This window comes from Spodoptera frugiperda, chromosome 23 (genome assembly GCF_023101765.2).
Source record: "Spodoptera frugiperda isolate SF20-4 chromosome 23, AGI-APGP_CSIRO_Sfru_2.0, whole genome shotgun sequence".
Classification (NCBI taxonomy): Eukaryota; Metazoa; Arthropoda; class Insecta; order Lepidoptera; family Noctuidae; genus Spodoptera; species Spodoptera frugiperda.
In genome coordinates this window covers 3,838,483-3,858,791 of record NC_064234.1, presented here as the reverse complement: position 1 = coordinate 3,858,791, position 20,309 = coordinate 3,838,483, and the positions used below count along the sequence as shown (strand labels likewise).

The 20,309-nt window shown below is 35.4% G+C and overlaps 1 protein-coding gene across 2 annotated transcripts in view; it reads right to left on the bottom strand.

The window, feature by feature from the left end:
* LOC118266980 (slit homolog 1 protein) overlaps positions 1-20,309 on the bottom strand; it is a 121,863-nt gene that overhangs the window by 43,356 nt on the left and 58,198 nt on the right. For both annotated transcript variants that reach the window (XM_035580673.2, XM_035580675.2), the window contains exon 2: positions 16,237-16,282. The gene's annotated coding sequence lies outside the window, so the exon portion shown is untranslated. The remainder of the gene's footprint in view (positions 1-16,236; positions 16,283-20,309) is intronic.

Sequence of the window (20,309 nt, the reverse complement as noted above, 5' to 3'; positions counted from 1 at the left end):
ATTACTTAAACATAAAACGGTGTGGAAAATGTATCACGCTAATATTGTAAATGTGAAAGTTTGTTTGTTTGGATGTTTGTCAGTCAAACACGCTGAAACTACTGAACGGATTTTGATGAAATTTAGTATATAGACAGGGTATGAGCTGACTTGGGTGATAGAATGCTTTTTATCCCACGACAACGCGGGCAAAACCGCTGCCAGAAGCTAGTGGAACCATACACATACAAAACGTTAAATTACATTACATATAAAAAATGCAATAAGTACGTATCTGGAAAAGTGGAAGTATGTATCTACACTTCTGCCAAACTCTTTGAAAAATAAAATAAAGTGGTACAAGGTGTACAAGTATTTTGTTGGTAAAATTTGAATAAGAAATGAATTTAACATTCCAGTTAACAAAAAAAAAAAAACCAGAGAAACTGTTCAAATATAATTATTCTTTTTAAAACGTCTTATTTTAATTTCACCTCCAAAACTGAATTGTATTTCGAGTAACACAGTTTATATTTTAATCTAGCCTCTTTACAGTGGCGGCGAGGGAGTACCTCATTATTTTACGTCTAGCCCTCCCTCTCTCCTCCGAGAATTGTTAGGCGGCTTTTAGGCAGACGCCGAAAATTTTTAGATTCTTTCACCTAAAAACTTTGTTTATCTGCTAACTTTTTTCACAGTTCTAAATAATTGAATATTACTTTGAATAAATTACTTAAATATGTTTTTTTTCTGAAAGTGACAGGTCCGTTTCGAAATGTCCAAGAGCTTTGTCGGGTGTTAAGTAATGAAAGTTGACTTTTCTTGCGAATTTTGTTGCTTAATGAGATGTCTTGTAGGCGTCATGTCGCGCTGTCGCGTAACGTTTGTTGACAAATACTTCTTGTCAACAAAATGGAATTGTTATTGTATTTCTTTTGTATATTTTTTCGAAAAGTAACAATTAAATTCAACATTAATCTAGCTAGTACCCACTATTTCATATTATACAGTTAAGCAGTAGTAACTAGATTAATAACAAAGATTAAACAGGAAATTCCGTTTAACTGGTACAGCAATCCCTCTGATCGAATGAATGGAATAGAATCACAGTTCTGAAAAGTTAATCCGATAGGGCAAACTCGCTGTGAGTTAATTAATGAATTACCTATCGAAGACTTAGGTAAAATGTACTTATGTAGCCATGGATATAAAAATGAATGAACATTTCGACATTCTTTGCGCATAACTGATGTTTTTGAATGTCTTTTATCTTTATTGTGAATCTGATTGAAAAATAGGAACCTATGGAGTTTCTTGCTCGGTCTTCTCCATAGGAATCTACACTTTGAAACGAGAAAATAGCTTCACATGAGGACTGACCGACAGACAGATATTTTTTATATTTGCTTTGATGTTCAAACGTGCTTTGTGGAAAGAAGTGTGCTTCCTGGAAAGAAGAAGAAAAGTAGGTATCACACTTTATATGTGCATTCTGTTTACGTCTTCTCTTGTCAAAGGTGTGACGTTATTTGTGTAAATAAAACTTTCAGACTGGGTTTTCTATAACCCACGTTCAAGCGCTTAAAAAAAATACTAGTACTTTAAGAAATATTTCCAAAACTACAATTTAAAGTAACTGTTTCTGAATTTAATACTCTCAAAGCGATGTTAGATATTAATATTCTACGTCGACATCTTGGTTGGATCTCCATTCAGAATTCTGGTGGTATCTAAATGTGCTTTGATATGCAGGCTATCACGACGGTTACGTACTGAAATGCAATTCAGGAGATCGCCACCGTTTCGTGAACTAAATTGTAATTTAACTAAGATATAAATACTCTTTCCTGAGGAATTTAACAATACTTGTTTTAATTAAGTGATCGGGTAAAAATATTTTAAAATTAATAGGTGAAATTAGAGAAGGGTGTGATTTAAAAGACACAAGTAAGGTAGAGACAAGTATTGAAAAGGGAATGTTACGATGGCTTGGACTTGTAAAAAGGATGAATGGAAGCAAATTTACGAAAGTAGTTTGTATACAGAGTGGAGATGAATAGGACCGTCGCGTCGGTAAAGGCTCCCTAGGCAGACAAATATCGGCCAAATTAAAAGTACTCTTAACCGATAAGCATATATTAAAAGACTGATGATTGTTGATGAAGCAAAAGAGTTCTGAATTTTTTTCAATGTATTTACCATCCCCCGTTTACAAAAGACCTGACCATCTACTAGTACATTCTAGTAGATGGTCATATTATATTTTGTAAACTTAACTCGTACGATACAATATTAACTTTCAACAATGCCTTGATTCCAATTTTGCAAGCTATGAGTGAATTCATTAAATGTTAAACAACGATACAACTTGCATTAAACGGGAATCAGTATCGGCATAACCGCCAATATTTATTTATACATCATACAAATTGATTGAGGCCATCTCGTTCCACATATCAACCTCAGGTTACGTTTATTAATTACTTCAAATTCGTTCAAAAGTTAACAAAAATGTTGTGCAGTTGAAATTGATGTCGCGGAACAACTGACCCATACGTTTATTGAGTTCCAACGTCCATCAGATTAACCGAACTATTAACGTTTTTTGGGAAATATTCGTCAGCAATATTTTTACTAAAAATTGTAATTTTATTTAAAACACGCTAAAAATAGGAATTCTGATAGTAAATTGTTTCAGTTTTCGAGATTTCTCGCGGTTATTTTTCGTTTTACACAACATAAAAAAATAAAATTGTCGACAAGCAAGATCAGATCGGGAGCTACGGATTACTTAGCAGGTTTGCCGGGGCTCCGGATCAAAAAGCAGGAGTAGGAACGAAATGTTTTTTAGTCAGTCTGAGTCATCCAATGACTTCTCCCGCCCGGTGAGGCGGGAGGGAGTGTCAGACTCTTACTGACTAAAACCCACCCCGTTCCTTCTCCTGCTTTGAGCCGGAGCCCCGGTAACCTTTTACGTTGTCCGCAGCTCCGGATAGTCAGTCTGAATGTAACTTCACGTTTAGCCCAAGGCGGGAGAAGTAATTAGGTGATTTTCCCCCTTAAAAAAAGACAAGATCAGATTCGAATTGCGAAAATTTATAGACAGGTCATTTACACTTCGTGGAAATTCTACATCATATCCTATCAAACGGTCATTTCTAGCAAAATTTCCATCTCATCCTTAGCTCCCAAAACAGACAGCAAATCTTAAAAATAAAAGTAAGTATATTCTTCGTGCGTATTCTGGGACGAGATAACGTTATTAAGTAGAGACGTTTCTATGTGTTTTAGTCTCAGTGGTTCAAGCACGTCCACTGCCCGCCACATTCGTGCCAATGAAGTTACTGTCCGTGCCTCTATTTTTGTCTTCTTTAGAACAAGAATCATATATGTTGGGTACCCAACACGTGTACGTCTAATAAAGATTGGTTACTTTTTATTTTTTAAGGGGAATCATCCAATGACTTCTCTCGCCTTAAGCGAGGCGAGAGGGTCAGACTCTTACTGACTAAAAACCACGCTTTTCAGCGGTAAACCCGCTAGGTAGGCCGCAGCTCCGGAAAAAATGTTTACTTAAAGTCAAAAGTCATCTTAAATTATACATAGTCTATCTGAAAGTTTTTGTGATTTTTAAAAGCCACCCACACGTACTTGTACTATAAAACCATTTGCCTTTTATTTTTAATCATTTTATTAATATTGTCAGTCATTCATCAATCATTATCAAACGCAAAACTGATTTGGTGGACTAGATTAATTTTCTACAGAAAAGTATACAATTTCCTGTGTACCAATATCCTAATCAACCAAAACAGTTTTGTGTCTACAACTGAGTTACTTTGAACACAGTTCACATCAACACACAATACACAAATCTACCAACATACATAATATGTAACCGCAACATATAATCTCATTTTCCATAAAACATAACATGCCGCAGGCGTTTTCCATGAAACCATATCCACGTAATATAAAATTCATTTACCAGGGCAGACATGACAAGAATTTAAATTTTAAATCGATGTAATCTGAGGGAATTCTTCACTGGAGTCGGATTTTATATCAGTATTTACTACTAAATATAGATTCTTTCTAGTTTTTATTCATATCTTTGTCTTCTGGAAGGTCGTTAGTGTTCTTTGTGGAAATATGTAACAGAAAGTCAGCTGTTCGAGTGATTTTTTTTTGTCCTAGTTAAAATTTTGCAGATTTCGTGAGAGCTGTGAACGTTGTGTTCTTAATTGCGATGTGCATGGTTGCATTGGAAAATACGAATGTTTTGAGTTTTTTATGGTATAAGCTGGTTAACGAGCAGGCAGATTACCTGATGGTAGACAATCACAGTCGCCAATGGACAAGTGCGCAATTTACAAGTGCGTTTTGAGGGTTAGGAATTTAAGGGTTATTGGGGAGTCGGAGATTGGGAAGGGGGTGATTGCGCATCCGGTAACTGCACTCATACAACGAAACATAACGTTAGCGTTGTTTCACGTCGGTTTTTTTGTGTGTTAAAGCATGGCTCTCCCACACTGAGTAATAAAGGTCACAAGAAAATTATCATTGGAACCGAGTTTTCTCAACACTCGTAACAATATCAACTGTATAAAAAAGCTGATATAACAAGCACATATATAACTTGTCTTACAAGTCAGATAACATAAGATACCTATTCTAGTCTTAATATATAGAAGTAGTTTATAAAATGCTTTCAAAGTTTAAAGACTTCGTGTTACTTTACGTAAAGATATCTCCAAGTTTTTAAATTATGTGGGTGCTCTATTCTTTATCAAGGAAACTATCACAGTATATATAGCTCTTAGAAAAGTAAGTGCTTAAGTTTTTACTGCCCTATAAGTTTGTATGAGGAAAAAGACGACTGCGGCACCATTACGGCTCACAAGTCATAAAGGGATTGCCGAGGCCACACCTGAAACCAATTTTCCCATAAAACGAACCCCTAAAACGCTATGTTCAAGTAATTACGGTAGCCTTAAGACCAAAATGACCGTAAAATGTCTTCAGTTGATAACAGCGACGAAACGGAACCCCTAATTAAATATTTAATTAAACTGCAGAACACTTCGAGTTGGTTAATTTTTATGTTTAAAACACTTTTTGTTTTAAGTGCAAAGAAAAACAGGGGTAGGAAAATCTGGGATGTTTTTATGCAGCTAGAATTTCTTGGTTGAGCGTCGTTCGTGGCATTTCTCTCTGTACGTTGTAAAAGCTGACGCAGAAACTTTATCCTGTCAGCCCGCATGGCTTCGGCTAGCTCTATTACCGAGTTCGACGCCTCTGCAATATTTTCTATGAATAAATGTTTATACAGGACACGAGGAAAGTGAATATGCGATGTGTGATCTAAGAGAAGTGTTATCGTTGATTGCAGTTCGTTTACATAAAAGCAATATCCGTATATGAATAAATATTTCTCTACTTTTGCAGATTAATCTCACTTGTTTGAATTTTGGATTTTATCGTAATGGAAAACGGAGAATATTTCTTGGTATTCTTTGAGTGTATAAAATGTATTTTATACAGTGTGCAGTGTGGGTGGGTTCGATTGCCGTACGAAGCAACTGTATGTGTGATCCGAAATTTTATTGTTTCAAGTCTGGGTGTCATGTGTATGTGAACTTGTATATATGTAAATGGAGTGAAAGGAATTCCAAACAGATATACACAGTGCAACTGTAGATTGCCAACCTAGCGACGATAAGATAAACACAGGAGCAAGCACACAGAATATACATTTGGGGACATTGTTGCCATAATGTTGTGTGAAGCTCAGGCAAAGTGCTCTGTAATATTCCAAAGTATATATGTCTGGGGGCTACCACCACTAATTAAGGCATGTGCTCACCGGCCGCTGGATATTTACTTACGTAGATACTCTCACGTATGTCTGGTGTAAGTGTCCAGCAAAATGCTTTCAGTTTTTATTTTTCAATGGTGATTCTGGTATACTATATGTATATTAAGTTGACTGCACGGTTGGTGTGGTGCCCGGGCAACCGGTTGAAATGTAACGTGTAGTTGGTTCGATTCCCGCACAGAGCAAATCTTTGTGTGATCCACAAATTGTTGCTTCGGGTCTGGGTGTCATATATGTAGGTATGTGAACTTGTATTTTTTATAAAAGCACACATGACATAGGAGAAAATTCAAACGCGAGGTAATGTTTTTTTTAAAAAAAGATTATATTTTGCGTTGCACCACATTAGGATTTTCTCCTGTGTCGTGGGTGCGTTTACAAACATACAAGTTCACATATATGACACCCAGACCGGAAACAATTTATATTAAATATAATATGTGACTACTGGACAATAGGAAATATATAAATCGCCGTTTTTTAAAAGGAATAGAATCCAAAATAACTAATCACTACATAACTGATAAAAAGTGGTTGACCTCTTCCTACACTTCGTGCAAAAACAGTCGTAATTCTATATTTACCTCAGGTAAAAACGGCATTTTTACTTTACACCAAAAACAAATACGCTATTGTTATGTTTTCCTGCTTCGTTTACTCTGTTTATAAATGTAATCTGTTGGCGTATTTAATTAAGACACAATGGGACACCCCACTGCACAATAATGGCTCCTTTAAAATAAGTGTCCACAGTTGTAAAAAAATATACATTTTTACGATTCATTCTCACGTTCCTTTCTACTCGTTTTGTGTAAAATATAAAATTGTTACGAGGATTTTCACGTTCGTCTATACGATAGTGTTGAAAAATGTATACGAGTACATTATATAAACTTTATTATGTTAGAGGTGAAATAAAATTGAGTGTATTTTTATTTTTCAGTGAGTGTGTTTTTGTTTTTATACAGTAATTACAATATTTTATTTCAATATGTTTTTATTTATACTCATTCCAGTTAGTTGCTTTTACAAAAGAGTCTTATTTCAATAACTGTATTAAAATATAATTTAATAAACACGTTTCGTTTAACTAAAACCCAGTTTTAATATTAAGAAAAATGTCCTCAAAAGATTAATTTATCTTTTCCACACATCAAATTCAAAAAACGTCAAAATCGATAGACATTGCGATGTTAATCTCACGTCTCATATGAATAGAGTTTAACTAAAAGAGCTTCTTTGAGTTAGTTAAAATATTTTAAGAAAATTCAACGTATGCGAATTTTGACCACTAGGCGAACTAGTTTCAATAACTGATCTAAAAGCTATCCGGCTTCTCACCTCCAAAATGATATTAAATAGATATTTTACGAGACCCTTCCGAAATACTGCGGAAAGGCAATTTTCTAAAAAGCCTTCAAATATCTTGAAAGTTTGAGAGAAAATGGCGATTATGACATTGAGGCGTACCCAGAGCCTTTGTTACTAAAATTAAAGGTTATCATTGTTGTAAACTGAAAGCTTTAAATGATACTATTGTGCTGCCTCGTTGGCCGAGTGGTTGCAAGTGCGACTGCCAGGCAAGTGGTCTCAAGTTCGATTCCCGGGTCGGGCGAAGTATTACTGGGCCTTTTTTTCAATTGGCATTACATGCCATAATGTACATACCTTCTGCCTACCTCTTCGGGGATAAAGGGCGTGACGATTTAAAAAAATAAAATAAAAAAATGTGCTGTTTCAGATTTAGGTAAAACTCGACGTGTATTCAAGTAAAAAATACAAGCCATATCGTATTTGTATCGTATTGTAGTTGCACTAGACTAAAATTTGACTTTTAATTCCAAAATAATCAAGAGCAACTTCACTAAAAAGTCTGAAGCAAAGTAATTCGAGCAAGTACGGCACACCTACGTTTAAACTCTCTCTTCTGTTTTAACCGTCTCTGCCACATGTTGGCGCCACCGCAAGCCTCGCCCGCCCCACTCTGTTTATCCACAGTAAAGACAAAGTTACCACACTATACCACACACTACTTGCACTCACACACACACACACACACTATGTCAGTAGAACCACGCTTCCATGTAAAACTTTGACAATCGTATGAATTTTGTAACAAACTTCGTTCTGCTTCCCTGTTATAGCCATTCCGAGTGCTACAGACAATCCCTGCTCCATTTTGCGGGCTTTACTTACTTAAATGATAATATAGAATGCCTTTTAATTGAGATAATTAATGGTTTCATATGAAGTTCGGTTATATTTAAGCTATGAATGGCATTTACAAACGGTTTGTTGACAGAAACCAACGCAATTTAGCGACCGAATCGAATTTAAATATTTGAATATTTATAGAATGCCAAAATAGCTTTCATAATACTACCGAGTTACAAAAGCAACTGAAAATCGTTTATTTTGTGTAGAAAGAAAGAAGATTTATTTATCTGTTTGGTATTCAGTTACTGTAATGGCCACACGCAAATAGGGTTGTGGAACTGACAGTTTCAATTACCACCTCAACCGGAGGCCATTTGTCACTCACACACTATAATATATTACAACAAGCAACCACATGACGGCCCTAATCTCTATAACAAGACCATACATTACAATAATCGAGTAATTGTAATTTAGCAGGCAAGATGTCACCACCACAGGTGGTGGATAAATCGAATCTCATGTTGTACGTAATCTGAAATTCCATTAGGCACGCTTCCGCTTGAGAGCATTTGAATATTTAGTACCTAATACTGACGTAATTACGCAGCCTTGTGTTCGTTGCAGGCGACGAAAATCAGCGCTCCACTTCGAAATGCGACGACTAAAGGAAGCGAGTAATTTCAACAGTTCGTAGCTTCTATCAGTAAAATCAAATCAGTGAGACGAAAAATCGCCTTAAATTTTACGTCTACGTAAATTTCTCTTTCATGATTTCTTTTAAAGAAAAGTATGAAACCGAACAATAAAAAAAACACATTAAGGAAGTCGGAAATCGTTAGAATGAAATGAAATTGAGGTTATTTTAAATGGGAAAGTACGAGTAGCATAACGTCTCTCCCTTTCACCGAAGGGTTGGGTTTGTAATAATGAGCTTACGAGCTGCAAGGAGGGTTCAATGTTAATCTTTTCTTACATTGTGATGACAGTCGTACCAAGACTTCTCGTAGCTTTTTCCAAGACGTTACATTTACCTTAAGTATTTTTCATTTCCATTTCTCAGTACTCAGACACAGTCGTATAAAAAACAGTACTATTACTTTTATATTCGAGACTAAAAATACAATTCTACTACAATCACACTAAAGAAGACAGCAAGGAGATAAGCTAACGCTCCAATAAAGGTTTTATTCATTGAAGTTCTAGAAATCTAGATCTTTAATAAAAAAAGGTAGAAAACCAGTCTGACTGTAGCCTTTTGTTGTGGAATGTGACTGGATATGGTACAGTCAGGCGCAACAGGTAAGGTTTGCTGTAAAGATCTGGAAACAAGTGAAAGCTCTGCCACTGACAATAGTGTACATTACGTGGATGACTGCTCTCCGCCTATCTCGTCTAGTTTTCTTTAAATATTATGCTCTAGATGGCTTTTTGTGGATCCGGTTCATAATTTCTTTAACATTAAATTGTAATACTAATAACATGAACTTGTATCAACCGACAAGGGGGACAAACCTAATCAAGGTCACAAGGAGACGCTGGATGGAGGTCGCTTTCAACCGACCTATCTGTGTGCTGGACCTATGTTCAGCTCTGTATGTCTTGATTACCTATGATGATGGTAATGATGATGATACAGCACTCAACATTTTCAAAGCAGACAAAATGAAGTTTCAAATAAGGGCCCTGATTTTGTTCTGGTATAATAGCTCTGGTGTTACAGATATAAATACGTACGCCACAGTAACCATATACGAACAGACATCTATAAGCTTTATGTCTACTGACTGTACCATGAAAGTATAGTTTTCTACTAGTGGTTTTACTACAAGCCCACAGCATCATAAAAATGAACTCACTACCCATAATTCTCCACTGGCAACACAGAAACGCAATTAAGGCACGACTTTTACTGGTATCAACATAAACCGCACTGCTCATTATCATTTTGTGTCCGGTAAGCGAGGCGTCAATTCGACAATACAAGGGAAATGCTGCCACATTTCATATTTCGCGAATAAAATGGAAAACAGGTCGTAATGGTTGTAATAAGATGGAGCTTTATTTCTTGCCATTCGTTTAAAATAGCTGATGTTGGAGTAAATGTTTAAGCAAAACTGGGAACAATTCATTCCTGTCCATCTCTTTAGATAATCACTGACGATTGATTAATATAACTAATATGAATTAAGTGTATACATCAGTACACAAGACTATTACAGTTGCCTTACAGCTTGCGGCCAGTAGGCTGCGCGACGTCACCGCGTCTGCGCACGCTGCTCATGATGAAGAGCCCTTCTGTGACTCAAAACTAGTAGAGCTTTTCACCATTAATGTATGTAATAAAATTAATTTAGTTTGTCTCACGATAGTTACTACAGACTATAATTAAACTACTGTGACGCAAACGTATTTATAATTATACAGAAAGTAATTAAAAAATATATGTTTTCTATTCTATATACTTAAGTATCAATTATTTATTAATCATCATTGTTCAACTTATAGCAATAATATTCGGACACGAAGTGATACATTTCATATAACTAACATCATCAGAAGAAAAAGATCTGGCTACGTTCCCAATACCAATTAGATATCAAAGCTGAATTACACGAAGCGTTCCGAAGAGTCGCGAAGTGAGTAGATACAGCAAGATTATGTTGAGACAAGTGTTGACAACGAGCCAACTCATCAATATTCATTTGAGTTGCAAATAGCAATAGTGATCGGATAACGAGGGTTCTTTCGCTGTGTCACGGCTCGCAACGGGTGACAAACCCTCATTTTTCAAGCATCTCATCGTCTATTGTGCTCAGCCAACATCTAGTTCGATGTAGGTAACTCTTTGTCGAACATTTTTGGTGTATCAATGGGTATTTTTATGGTTGTTGAAAGTGAGTGGGGATCGTTACGTTGAGGTATATTTTACTCAACGAGAATTGTTATGGTATTTATGGTAGGATGGTAATGATATTAAGTCATGCTGTTCATTTGATTGGCAACTTTATTTATACACCAAAGGATACTAATTATTATGATATTTATTGGCTTTATTCACGTAAGTGTTTGACGAGGTATTTGACTCGTTCATTAGCCGCGCGACTGTCTCTGGAATGCTGCACATGAATATGAGCCTTTGGTGTGGCTTAAAATTAGTCAAATGTCTCGTCAAACAGTGACGTGAGTATGCCGATAAAATCGACACCAACAATTTATACTACGCTAACTCGAAATTTGGAAAAAACTTTTTTATGCCAAGTTGCTTAAAATGTGTGTTTACATACGTCATAAAAAAATTGAGAAGAAATATGCAAAAATAAGAAAGTTACAAATCTTATAAAACGCTAAGTAAAGGTACTTTTTGAAATCACTCGATTTATATTACGCCAACTATTATTAGCGGAGTGTGCGCGCGGATCACTTTGGTCAAAGTCTGTGCAACACTGCACTAACTCATAGTTAGCGTAGTTTAGTGCGTGCGTGTGTATACTTGTTCGTTTGTAAAATGAACGACTTAGCGACTTTTACATAGTAAATACTTATGTGTTAACGTATTAATTAGTTTATTAATGGTACGTTGACTATTCTTTTTGTAAGTAAGTACATGTTCTTTATAAAATATTGAAATATGCATCAGATGATTGATCATTCACTACGACGTCCCGTACTACACTACGCTAACGTTAGTTAGACGTGTATAAGATGTAACATTTTTTTGATGAATTACGTTTATATACGGCTAACTTGCGCTAAATCAAAAAATAGAAATAATTAAGGAAATATAAATATGAGATATTACAATGAATAAATTAAATATTAAGCATACCAAATTTCAAAAAAGTATCTTAATTAATGTAAAAGTTATCACGTTTTTCCCTTTAAACGCCTCTACTGTAAAGTACGCTTTTTGAGTTAGCGCAGTATAAATTGCTGGTGTCGAAATAGCTATAGTTTTCAAAATCTAAAATATTATGCTTAAATTCTCCTTTACATTTTCACACACATTAAATCCGAGGCTTTCTACATAATAACCAAACACACAACACAAACTATCAAATAGTATGTACATGTAACCACAAAGACCGTCAAAGTTTTCATCAAAACAGATAGCAAATCCGTGAATACATTTCCCATCTATAGCGACCACGGCCATTAAATACTCGCATTATACACTAATAACTACACGAGAGAGCCGGAGTAAAATTATTTCCACTTACAATATGAATGGAGGGTTACTCGTACATCAAAGCTTTGAATGTCCCTGAACAATACTCCAAGAGATTATCGTTTAACATGTTTTCCTCGATGGCAGGGAATTTAGTAAAGAGAACAATGACGTCATTTGCACATGTGTCCCCTGCCCCGTGACAGAGGTAATAGAATGTTCTGTCCAACTGGAGTACCGAGGTACTTTGACGTAGAACAGTTTAGAGTTTAGGATATTGCTAGCATAGAATAGAGAAAAGGAAAAGAATAGGTAAACAGTTATGACTACTAAGCCATAAATATATCAATATCAGTAGTACACGGAATCACTACATAGTATAAAACAAAGTCGCTTTTTCTGTCATGTGTCATGTTGTATGTCCCTATGAACGCTTAAATCTTTAAAACTACGCAACGGATTTTGATGCGGTTTTTTTAATAGATAGAGTAACTCATGAGGAAGGTTTTTATGTATAATATCATCCATTAAATAGTGGACAAATACTGTTATTTTTGAGGCTTCTAATGTGATGTCGCAAATAATTACATTTTTTCCGCTTACATTGCAAACGCAGGCTGAATCCTACAAGATTTATCAAAATAATGTACTAAGTATTGTACACAATGAAAAGGTCTACAGAAAACTCCGCGATGGTATATGTCTATCTCTTATGGATATCCCACAATAACATTTTTTTGTCATTTACTTTTTACGACAAATAATGACTAATATTCGAAGCGATTTTAACCAATACAGCATTAATCCTTATCCAATTAAATACCTTAAATACATTGTTGATTTAATATAGATCTATTTGGCCTTTTACAGCATCTGATTTAAATCAATATTTTTGAAGATGTACAGATTTAAAAATTGCGGAACGTAGCGTTTACGGCGACGCGGCGCGGCGGCATAAAAGATATTCAAAGATAAGGAAAGGGGAATTGTTTTAAGTACTCCAAAAACGCGTGCGGGCTACGGGCAGTAAATGAATAAATCAAATCTACTGGATTGATTTTATCATTTTTTCAGTGAGTTACATATTTTAAACCCGTGCAAAGCCGGAGCGGGCCGCTATGTTTTTTTAAACAACGTTCACAGTTTTTCTGTAGCGTATTTAGTATATCAGCATTGCACCCGTGCGAAGCCGGGGCGGGTCGCTAGTTTTAAATAATACCAAATGTGGAGAAACTTCGCATACTCCATCTTGCTGCACGTGCATTATGACTGCACAGTTGGTGCGATGGCTGGATCATCGACTGCTGCGTAACCTGTAGCGGGTTCAATTCCCGCACGGAACAACTCTTTGTGTCATCTACAAATTATCAATTGTTTCGGTCTGGGTGTCACGTGTGTTTGAACTTGCAGTTTGTAAACGCACCAACGACACAGTAGAAATCTTAGAGTGGGGCAACGTGTTATTAACCAAATAAAATTCTTCAGGAATGTTGTCATCAAAATAAAATATTCCATATAAATCCTCAAACTAATTACTGAAACCAGTGCTACAACTAACACGTTCCAAAACCCCTTAATTCCACATTGAATAGCCATTGAAGATATCGCAACAGACATTATAGAGACTCACATTCCAACAATTCCCCCTTCGTATTAAAAGAACATTCGAGTAGTAACAAAAAGCATTTGTTCGCTTTTCCTACCATCCCATTCAATGGCAATGTACAGGATAATTTGTAGGTCTTCAATAGAAGAAGGTAACAAAAGCTGTACATGGGTATTGAATATTGAACCTTTGTGTTCCTATTAAGCATGGAGGATAGACTACAAAAAGGCTTGTGTTAATGGACAATGGAAAGGCATGCATAATTTCACTTGACTTGGCAATGAGGTTACGTTGATTACTAGGAACAGCGAGGATTTTCCATTGTTCCACGTTTAAATCGTATCGATGTTTGTATCTAAGCGATAAATTGATGAAATACTCGTACTACAATTATCTATTTCGTCAGCTATGTATATGGTAGAAACGATAATTGGCGTTAATCCAGATGGGGTTAGTTTTTTTTTTTGTATAAGCCGATAATCGAGCAAACGGATCACCTGATGGTAAGCAATCGCCGCCGTCCATGGACACCCGAAACACCATAGGCATTATAAGTGCGTTGCCGGCCTTTTGGTGGTTAGGAATTTAAGGAATGTTGGGGAATCGGAGTTTAAAGAGGAATTTAAAGATTGGGGCCTCCGGTAACCTCACTCACACAACGAAACACAATGCAAGCGCTGTTTTAGTTTTTAGTGAGGCCGTGGTGGTATTAGTCCATTTACTAACTACTAACTATTAACATTTACTAACTAAAACTTTTATGTAGTCTAGAGAGTGCAAAATAATAACCAGCTAAAAGTACATTTATGATACTGCCAAATAACCACTCACTGGCTGCACTAAAAATATCAACACTGCGCTCCAAAAATATTTTTATCGTTATTCAATTATTTTTTTATCGTAAATTTTTGCACTCACCAATTTTTTGTGAGCTACTCGTATACGGCTACGTTTTCAGAAATGCATTATTGTAATTGGACCGTATTGAATAAAAATAACAATTTCGTAGCAAAAACGAGTAGTATCATTCAAACGTAATATTTTTTGTTATTTCAGTATGTATAAAGAGAATGAACTAAAGATGTATGATGGGTATTACAAAAATACAATAAATATAGTTTAAAGTTTTCCCTACATTTCAATTAAAAATGTACCTATACCTACTACCTATACCTACTTACCTATAGAAAACTGGTACTGCTTTTAAACCAAGATTCTTAGAAATGCTTATGAAGTATCTTTTAATCTTCTCGGAAATATTTATGTTCGAACTACGTGGAACATGCCTGATGTACGTTCGTTTAACATTAAGATTCTCTGAAATTATATTTTTCATTTACACATCGGATATTTTTATAGGATTTGTATTAGTTTTTGGAAATCATAAAAATGTATTATTCAAGGTATACTTACATTTCTTTAACGGAGAATAATAGATATTGGTTGTTAAATGATATATGTAACCACATATGAAAAAAGTAGATATACATACCTATAATATCGGAGTAAGATATTAGCACACAGTGCAGTCAAATCCTAAATGCACTATTAGTGTGGGAGAGCCATGCTTCGGCACGAATGGACCGGCTCGACCGGAGTGATACCACAGCCTCACAGAAAAGCCGGCAACGCACTCGTATCACCTCTGGCGTTTTAAGTGTCCATGGGCGGCGGCGATTGCTTACCATCAGGTGATACGTCTGCTCGTTTACGGGCAAAAAAAAACTAATTCTGCCTCTTTCAAAAACAAACTTTACAAAACATTTTCAAAATTACACCCACGTTCAATGTTCATTGAAAATGAATAGAAATAATTTAGCAAATTCCGCGGACACATAACAATTTGGGTTAACGTAAGCGTCTACTGAATATTCATCATTTGTATTATTTAAATTCTCCCTTATTATCTCACTGTACATAAATTTGAATTCCACGGATTCAAGATAGGCACGATACATTTATATTTATTATAATAACTGCCTTTAGTAAACTGAATACTCACAAAAGTAATATAATAAGTCATTAGTTTACTTTTCGCATTACTTTTAATCAAAAATATTGCTTTTGTTTTGTAATTTATATAGATCTTTGTGTAATGTAACTTTCTATTAACACAGCGTAATATACATAAGGCATATATAATAGAATATGTATCTATTGTATTAGAGACTATGTTAGACGATACTGACCGACGCTAGTGCCTAACAGTTAGCTAGCCTTTATAGTTTTTTGTTGGCAGTAAAAGGCTTAAGCTTATGTTCTCAAGCAGTAACAAATGACTTGGTTCTTTATCCAACCAATAATAATAGTAGGTAGGTATTAAATCATACTAAAACCGAACCTAAAGAGTTTCGAATTCGTCAAAAAAACAATTCATTTCCGAAACAGCGGAACGGTATACTAACGACCCTTTACCACGCACTTCTCAAATTTTTAACAGAAACTTACCTTTTATATAATCTTTTCTTATATCCCGCTCCTTTCCCTTCGCGTTCTGCAACAAAAAATAAAATATATAAATTTTGAATTATTATTTTTGCTGGGCAAGGAGTTCGATTTCCGGGTCGGGCAAAGAATTGCTTGGCTTTTTTCGGTTTTTCGAAAATTTCTCAGTAGTATCACGCCCCCTATTACATAGGACTTATAACACAAATGGTGAAAAGTGGGTGTACATTGTACAGTGGCATTAAGTGCCGCAATGTGCAAATGTACCCCTTCTTTTTTTGGGGGGGGAAAATCATCCAGTGACTTCTCCCGCCTTGGGTGAGGCGGGAGGGAGTGTCAGATTGTTACTGACTAAAACCCACCCCGTTCCTTCTCCTTCTTTAGGCCGGAGCCCCGGTAACCTGTTACGTTGTCCACAGCTCCGCTCCGGGAGCAAGTGTACCCATTCGGGAATAAAAGGTGTAAAGTTAAACGTAATTTTTGTCTGCACAGTTGGCACATTAGTTTTATAACCAGCTGGTCTTCGATGTATCGAAAGTTCCATTCCCACACGGACCGGAATAACTGTTTGTGTCCACAAAATATTATTCCGGATCTGGGTGTGATGTGTGTGAAATTGTATATATGTCTGTAAACGCATTCACGACACAGGATAAACCCCATGTCGGGCAAAGTTCAGTAAAAAAAGAGAAAAATAAAAAGATTTTCTTGTATGCATGTGTGTCAGTGTGTAATAGAAGCAACATTAATTTTATACGAGGCTTCATGTTTTTCCTTATTTGCCCCTTTGAGTGCGGTCGCTTGACCAATGAAGCAGTGAGCTGGACATGCTACGGTTATAGTTAGTACAAGGGTTTGCCCATTGTAACGTAAAAGGTTTAACAGGTGTAACGTTAATTAGGTAATTAATATCAGGTAAACAATATTTTGGCTTGAGATATTCACATTTGTAACGGACGATTAATTGACTTATTGTACCGTGTTCTTGAAAACTAAACCTAATTTGAACAAGCACTTTATGAAATAGGGTAGTTTACTAGGTCAAAAATAAATTATTTTGACATTTCAATATAATAAAATATCCCAAAATAATCGTACTTTCATTCATTATTTGACGATATACTTATTTTTTTAGTTTTTCTAGCTAATTTTAGAGAAGTAAGTATGCTATTTGACGCAAAAAAATTATGACGTCATAAGTTGCGATCTCCTACAAAATTCATAGAAAAAGTAACGTTTTTGACATTACGATAAAAGTATTGAATTTGACTAGTAGTGAACCACCGTATTGGAAATGTCAAGCATAAGAAAATTTTATTAAGTATTTGATTTCGAGAAAGGGAGACCAGACAAGACTTAATTGATTGCGTAAATTTAAATATTCCTTTTTCTTACTTTCATTAACTACAACATTAAATCAATAAATAAATAGCAATAAAACAATATGATATTTTATAATAACTATTGTGAGACATATAAAATTAACTAAAACTCACGGTTTACGTACGTACATTAATGGCGAAAAGCTCTATTTATTTTGCAAGCTTTTGCTGCATGACGAAGAGTCCCTCTGTGACTCGAAACTAGTAAAGCTTTTCTCTATAATGTACGTGAGTAAACCGTAATTTTCATTTAATTTACTCTGTCTCACGATAGTTATTATAAAAAATCATACCGTTTTAGGCTATGTACGACTTATTTAGAACATAAAAATACAGTTAGTATTTGTCTGAAGTGTCTAAATGTCTACGGAGAGAAGCTGGCTAACGTTACATTTTGCAGTATAGCAAACAATTGTCGTAACACAGATGTCGTTGGAAACGGTACTAAGCACTTATGTTATTCCGCTCAGGACGGAGATTTGTCCTTTGAGAAAAACTGAGAACAAAGTTTAAAATAAAACCAAGTAGTTCCCAGCAACATGAATGTGAAGCACTCGAGATTGTGTAACGCTACTTATGGTCGTATCGTTACGTATGAGTGGCATATAGGGAGTATGACTGTTGTACAATAAGTACCAGTAAATATAAGAACATAACCTACATCATTGTACTGTACTGAAGGTACTTACATCATACTAATCTTAAAAATTGCGATAGAACATGCGAAGACGACTTATCGCTAAGTTAAATCTACCAGACTGGCTATACATAATATTGATAAATAGATTTACCAAAGAATAGGGTAGTTCGTAGTCTACAAAACGTGTTCTTTTACGTGGCATACGACTATAACAATAAGGGTGATTTTCCACCAGAGATGTGCTATATAGTTATGCTACGAAGATGTAATAGCTAAGTTGTGAAACTATGTGACCATTTTCACTGATACTAAGCTATGTAGCTGTGTGAGTAAGATACACAGCTCCAGAACACGGTGTATGGATGGTAGGGAAGTCATCCATAGCACACATACATAGCACGCATCCATAGCACGCATCTTACCATATAAGAAACATAGCTTAGCTAAGTACATTTCCACTAGTGCTACGCTATGTGTATGGATGAATATGATTGGTAGAAGCCAAACGCATTTATAACATAGCATAGACATCTCTGATATTTGGAGGAAAAGCACCCTAATACGGAATACGTTAAAAATCTTCATTAGTAATGAAGATTTTTAACCATCAAAACAACGAAACATCAACATTTTAATTTCAACTTTTCCGAGAAAACCGACGTTCATTGGAAGGTACCGTTCAATATCGTTTCTCACCAACAAAGTCAGGATTATGTAAATGAAGTAATATTTACGTAAATAGGCACGCGAAAACATTACTGTTGAAATATTCGAATCCGAATGAACGTGGAATGAAAAATCCGAAAAAAGCGTGAGCCTCACAGATTGCGAGTACTACATGCCAGTAATTGGAACCAGCAAAGCATGCAAGTCATTACCAACACGTACCTCAAACAATAAACTTTTTAAATAGCCCATTACAGCTCTCATCCGAGCTTGCGTAATATGTTCGGAGTTTTTTAACACAGCAATTACCAGCTGAACGCGAGTTCATTATAATAAAGTCGATAATGACCCAAAGCTTAGGTGATTATGGACACAAAAATATAGGACCTTTTATTAGACAATTTATTATTATTTCTGAGTAGAAAAACAAAACAGTAAATCGGATTACTTATAATGATGACCACAAATAGACAGCTTTTGACAAAAACAATGTACCTACAAAAGTTGAAGCCGTTTTAAATTTCAGTTGCTTTGTACACCACCTTTTTATAATCGACCTTGAACTGGCTTTTCTACCGTACTGTCGTACCTCTGCATGTCGTAAACATAATTCCAGTACTGATGGATTACCCAAATTATTAACACAACAAATCGCGTGAAACAATGCCCGGCTGTGGAACGTAAATCGGTTTATGAAATAATAACCTTTGCATTTTTACCATCGTCTTTGTGTTATGACATACTAGGTTCTGCAAGCGGCTTCGCTTGCTTTACCGTGAGATAAAACGTATTCAATGTAATATTCTAGACCATAATCTATTCCTGTTCCAAATTTCATCCCGATCCCTTCAGCGGTGTAGACGTGATTGAGTAACAACACATAAACTCACAAACTTTCGCATTTATAATGTTAAGTAAAATTTAAATAATAACTTACAATATTTCTTTATGTAAATTTTCTTCATTTTCACTTTCCAGTTTATACCTTTAACATGGTTTGGTTTCAGGTTCTAAAATAGACTTCGAAGAGACCAAGAATAGATATACTGCCACTATAAACCAAACAATGCCTATGCTATTTTTAACACATTCACAGATCCCTACGGCACTTAATGGACTACATGGCCCAGTTAGCGCGTGAAGAGTCAAATTGACACCACCACTAACATTTTACGATGTTACGCATGAAGCTACACGACCGACAATTACAGTTAACTTTAATATTCCCAGTTTTACGTCATTAGCTGAAAGATAACCCGTATACTGTTATTCTACAAGGTAATTAGGATTTGTATTATACGTTTTAATTAATAGCAAACTCATAAATTAATTTGCTATACTCAAACATATTTCTCAGAATTTACTAAGGCTTTTATCACTGGTGTATA